The sequence below is a fragment of the Phyllopteryx taeniolatus genome, chromosome 14 (assembly GCF_024500385.1).
Source record: "Phyllopteryx taeniolatus isolate TA_2022b chromosome 14, UOR_Ptae_1.2, whole genome shotgun sequence".
Classification (NCBI taxonomy): Eukaryota; Metazoa; Chordata; class Actinopteri; order Syngnathiformes; family Syngnathidae; genus Phyllopteryx; species Phyllopteryx taeniolatus.
The window spans coordinates 8,962,888-8,969,066 of NC_084515.1; the positions used below are offsets into that span (position 1 = coordinate 8,962,888).

General features: G+C 41.9%; 1 protein-coding gene across 1 annotated transcript in view; it reads left to right on the top strand.

The window, feature by feature from the left end:
• Positions 1–1,592: 1,592 nt before the first annotated feature.
• Positions 1,593–6,179, top strand: part of pax3a (paired box 3a) — an 83,788-nt gene continuing 79,201 nt past the window's right edge. The window contains exon 1 of the mRNA XM_061798227.1: positions 1,593–1,709. The gene's annotated coding sequence lies outside the window, so the exon portion shown is untranslated. The remainder of the gene's footprint in view (positions 1,710–6,179) is intronic.

Sequence of the window (6,179 nt, forward strand, 5' to 3'; positions counted from 1 at the left end):
CAAAAATCAAACAAAAAAGTAGTTGTAATTGACTGCAAGCCTCAGATGGTATTTTATCCCAACATGTCTTAAACAGATTATAGTTGCTAAGGGGGCTAAATGTAGCTTAACAGGGAGTGTTTTTTTCATGAACAAAGAAAAACTGTGCTCCAAAATCCCTTAGTTATTCATTTGAAAGAGGAATATTATGCATTTTTCCATAATTCAAAACTTCCCAAAACCCTAATTATTGTCTTTGGGAAATTAGCCCATTTTTAGTGTCTATTGCTAGTAAGCGAATGTATACCCAGCCCAATTTACATTACCATGACGACAGGGGAGCCTGAGCTTTGCTAATAAAGTGGCTTCCATGTGGGGAAAAAATGAGTGTCCATAAAGACAATAGAAGCATTTTTAACCGTGGAGACTGCAGTCATACTCTCCAGTGTGTGTGTGTGGTGCATGGGCATGTCACCAAATTCAGATAAAATGCTTAGAGAGGAATTTATAATATATAAATTTTCAGTATGTGTACCCCACTTCATAGACAAATGTGGTGTTGCACAATTTTATGTCGTTAGAGAACTGCATTTTCTCTTAATTCCATTTGAGTCACGTTTTATTCACTCCAGAATTAAACATATGGTCCCATTATCATACATTGCCATGAAAAAGTATTTGCCCCTACCTCATCTTTTAGGAATATCCTCATGTACTGTATTTTCACGACCATAAGGCGCACTTAAAAGTCTTAAATTTTCTCCAAAATGGACAGGGCGCCTTATAATGCGGCGCGCCTTATGTGTGCACCGAGTTCCAAAATCTGTAACTGTTGTGTGACTTTAATAAGCGTTCCGCTTGACTGACTGAGAGCATTTCCTGCCGACACGCTGCTTATATAGAGGAAGGCGGACGTGACTGAGGACAGCATGCGGACGTGAAGGGGGAAGGGTGTGCGTGACAGAGGAGGCTAAAGACACGCCCCCAGTAGATATATAGTTCCGGTATGTGCATCAGTTTGGCTAAGGACCCCTGAAAATGGCACGCTTACAAAGCACAGTTTAAACTGCAAGCTATTAGTTACGCGGAGGAACATGTGATTCGAGCAGCCGCAGCCGTGAGAGAATTCAAGATCAACGAATCCATGGTTCGCAAGTGGAGGAAGCAGGAAAACGAGCTTCGCCAAGTCAAGAAGACGAAGCTGAGTTTCCGTGGGAAAAAAAGAAAAACAAAACGCGGAAACAAGGCGAGGTGGCCTGAGTTGGAAGACCAACTCGAGCAATGGATTAATGAGTAAAGAACAGCCGGGAGAAGCGTCTCTACAGTCACCATTCGACTGAGTGCAATAACTCTGAGCTTGCCATCATTCCGGGAGGCTTGACGAACCGCTGGACGGGCCGTTAAAAGTGAAGTTGTGAGCGGCGTGGCAGCAATGGATGACAGATGGCGAACACAGCTTTACTAAGACTAGGAGGCAGCGCCGGGTGAGTTACGCCACAATTTGTGAATGGATTGTGGATGCTTGGGCTAACGGGTCTGCTTGCACTGTTGTTCGAGCTTTCGTAAACGCCGGCATCATTTCTGAGGAGCCGCACGGCAACGAGACTGACTCCGACGAGTACGAGTGGGAACCTGGCGTGTTTGATTGAGAACTTGCCCAGCTGTTCATTTCGGATACAGAAGATGAGGACTTTGATGGATTTGTGGATGAGGATTGATCAAACAATAACGTGAGTACATTGTTAAATAGTTCAATAAAGTACAACCGAACTCAGTTTTGCTCCCGCTGCCTTTTTAACAACATTGTTTTAGCATGCATGCATACTACCGTATGTTTTAAGCTAGCGTATGTTTTACCATGCCAGCGCCCAATAATACGGTGCGCCTTATGTATGTGTTAAATACAGAAATAGACCCCATAACTGAGACTGCGCCTTTTCATACGGTGCACCTTATGGTCGTGAAAATACGGTAGTTGTACCTCAGCTCAGTCGACAGGTGAGACATTTCCAGATGGGTGCCTCACTTTATTTGAAGATCGGTATCATCAGTTTCTGCGTCTGGTCATTGAAAACAATATCAGTTTCAAGAGCAAGGCAAATTATAGTGAGGCATATAATGCTCTCTTTTGTAAGTCCAAAGAAATGACCTCCTTGTGTTTGCAGAGGGTGCTAATCTAATATTCAAAAGCTCAGCTTTGTTTCTTCACTCTGTAACTAACATGAATAGATTGAAACATGAGCGATGTGATGATGAACACACATACAATTACATAAGTGAAAGTGAAGAATGTTTACCTTTGATCTTTCATATACATTGCCTTGAAGCTCCTGTCTCCCAAGTCTCAGGGAGGAGCATCTAGGACCTTTGTGTTTATTTCTATGTGACATCATTTGAAATAAGTTTGCTACTAAAGCTTTGTCATGTTAAAGAACCTCTCTAATGCCACAAACGGCACTCATTTCATAGTTATGGACTTGAAAACGATCCGTAATAATTTTAGGCTTGTTTTCCGATGACATGTTTGATTTTCAGCCAAATTTATGCCCACCCACTTTTAGGTTGGAATCCTGCGTGAGGACAAACACATTTTCTCTGTGAAAAAAATCAGAACATCAATACATATTCTGCGACATAATTGTCACCTATCTTGAGAGTCACAAGTGGAAATAGCGAGGCTAGATACATTTGAGTAGGCTTGTTTTGTCAAAATGGATTGCTGAAATGCTTCGTTGCAGAAGGAAGGTAGCCTTATGAGGTAAGTGGATGCAGATTCATTTCCGCCTATATACATGGCTTTTGTCAGCTCATCATTATAGTTCTTGAATCACTTGGCTGTAAGACCTTTAAAAAAAGAGTTTGGGAAGATGACGTGACACAGGCGTGTGCTTAAAAGGCTTTTCATACGGAGATGGTGGCATCGTATGACATCGGCGGACTTTGATGGGGTTACCATGAACGTACCATTTTAATCAATGACACCGTAATAAATTTGCAATTTGTTAGCCTATTAAATTAGCGATTGAATAGAATTTTGGGGTGCTGTTGTGTTGATGTGAGTGTGCAACGATATATGATAGCAATAAGGTAAAAGCAATGTTTGGAAAATCAAGGAAGATGGCTTTTTTGTTTTGTTTTCCGCAATTGTTGTGATTTTGCAAATGGAAGGATTCCTACCGACAGCGACGATAGATATGTTTGTGTTAATATAAATATTCATATAAAATCAGCTTATCTTACTATATTACTGTAGTATTATTTGTCCTCCTGCGATTGGCTGGCGACCAGTTCAGGGTGTACCCCGCCTCTCACTCGAAGATAGACCCTAGTGAGGATAAGTGGTACAGAAAATGGATGGAAGGATGGATATTTCTCCTAACCACTTAAATTAATTAGCACTTGTATTTCCATAAAAGATGTCATTTTGGAGGTGGTGGGATTCTGCCTGACAGGGACGATACATAAAATATGAGTTAATTATTGCCATTTTATAGTATAGTACGGTCCTTCGTGTACACCGGCTATGCAGCAAATTTAGTCCCCACCTCCGTTGCTGATGTCACACCAGGACATGGCGGATAGATTCAAGTCACCCACGGTTATCAACAGCTCATAATCAATGTGAATCATGTTGCCTGTTGCCACATCAGCCAAGAGCAGTGACAATGCTCCAGTCACACACGGATATAGACGTCTCCATGTGAGACTATTGTGCCGCTTTTAAGGGGAAGGAGAGTGGCCGTGCTGATTGAGGTCTGGTGTGGTGACTCCCACACCAGAGCACTTTTAAAAGTGCTAAGGGTACGCTGGTCCACGAAAGTACCAAAACAGGGTCTAGCTCGCCTCCTCACAGTCACGCCAAGTGTAGCGCTTGATTTACACTAGTCACAAATATAGAGCCCAGAGTATAAGCATGAACTAAATTTTATTTATACAGCACTTACAAAAACAACTGCAGCTGAAACAAAGTGTGGTACACAAATAAAGATGGAACATAAAAAACAATAAATAATAATAATAGTAAATCCATCCATCCATTTTCTGAGCCGCTTCTCCTCACTAGGGTCGCGGGCGTGCTGGAGCCTATCCCAGCTATCATCGGGCAGGAGTCGGGGTACACCCTGAATTGGTTGCCAGCCAATCGCAGGGCACATACAAACAAACAACAATGTGCACTCACATCCACACCTACGGGCAATTTAGAGTCTCCAATTCATGCATGTTTTGTGGGATGTGGGAGGAAACTGGAGTGCCCGGAGAAAACCCACGCAGGCACGGGGAGAACATGCAAACTCCACACAGGCGGGGCCGGGGATTGAACCCCGGTCCTCAGAACTGTGAGGCTGACGCTCTAACCAGTCGTCCACCGTGCCGCCATAATAGTAAATATTTTCTGGAAAGGGTTTGTACATAGGAGGCGCTGCATGAGTGTTCCCATGTCACCGACTGGTTTTAAGATTTTAAAGAAGTATATCTTTATTAAATCAAAATATCTCATGTATTTACTATTGTGAGATATTTAGTTATATCTCATGTATTTACTATTATGAGATATTTTGTTTTAATAAAGATATACTTCTTTAAAATCTTAAAACCAGTCGGTGACATGGGAACACTCCTGGAGCGCCTCCTATGTACAAACCCTTTCCAGAAAATTGGAATATAATGGAAAAGTTTATTTATTTCCATAATTCCATTTAAAAAAATAAACTTTCATTGATTATAGATTCAGGGCCCACAAATTAAACATTTATTTATTTATTTTTTTTACAGAATTTGGGCTTCCATCTCATAAAACCCACGAAATCATGAATTCAAAAAATTATAATACTGTGAAGAAATCACCATTTACTTCTCAGTTTTTTAAGAAAAAAAAAAAAAATTAGGGTCACATTAAATCAATCAAAATATGGTACTTTCAAAGCGATATGTTAATCTTCAATACTTGGTTGAGAATCTGGGTTGCTTTAATCACTGCCTCGATGCGCCGTGGCATTGAGGCAGTCAGCCTGTGGCATTGCCTCGGAGTTATGGAAGTCCAGATTTCTTTGATGCTGTCAGTTCTTCTTTGTTTTTGGGTCTGGTGTCCCTCATTTTCTTCTTGATAATGCCCCATAGATTCTTAATGGGGTTTAGATTCGACGAGTTGGCTGGCCAGACAAGCACTGTGATAGCATGGGCATCAAACCAGGTTTTGGTGCTTCTGGTGGTATGGGCAGGGGTCAGGTCCTGCTGGAAGATGAAATCTGCATCTCCATACAGATTCTCAGCAGAAGGAATCATAAAGTCCTCTAAAACATTCTGGTAGACTGTTGACCTTGGATTTAAGAAAGCAGAGTTTACCAACACCTGCACTGGACCCCAAATCATGACTTGACTGTGGATATTTTACACTGGACCTCAAGCAGCTTGGGTTCCGTTCTTCACCCATCTTCCTCCAAACCCTTCGACCTTGATTCACGTATGAAAGGCACACTTTACTTTCATCAGAAAAGAGGACCTTGGACCACTGGCCAACAGTCCAGTCCTTCTTCTTGGCCCAGTTGAGACACTTCCTACGTTGGCTCAGGCTCAGAAGTTGCTTGACCCAAGGAACCTGACAGTTGTAGCCCATCTCCTGGATGCATCTGAATGTGGTGGTTTTTGAAGCTGTGACTCCTGCCTCATTCCACTCTTGCTGGATCTCTGCTAGATTCTTGAATCTTCTCTGTTTGATAATTCGCTGAAGTCCACGGTCATCTCTTTTGCTGGTGCATCTTCTCCTGCCACATTTTGTCCTTCCACTAGACTTTCCATTGACATGCTTGGACACAGCACTCTGTGAACAGCGAGCTTGCTTTGCCATGAACCTTTGTGGCTTACCCACAAGAGTATCAATGATGGCCAGTTGTCCAGTCTGCAGTCTTCCCCATATTGAACCCAACTGAGACAATGGAACCAAACTGAAGCAATTTAATGACACCTGGGGAAACCTGTGCAGGTGCTGTGAGTTTAGTGGATGATTAGTGTGTGACACTTAAAACATTTATAGCCTGTGGGCCCTGAATCTATAATCTATGAAAGTTGAACTTTTTGAATGAAATTATGGAAATAAATAAACTTTTCCATGATATTCAATTTTTTTGGGAAAGGCTCTCTATCTTTAGAACAAAGTGTTACAGTTGGTGTTCTCAAGGTTTATGAAGTAGAGATCATATTTC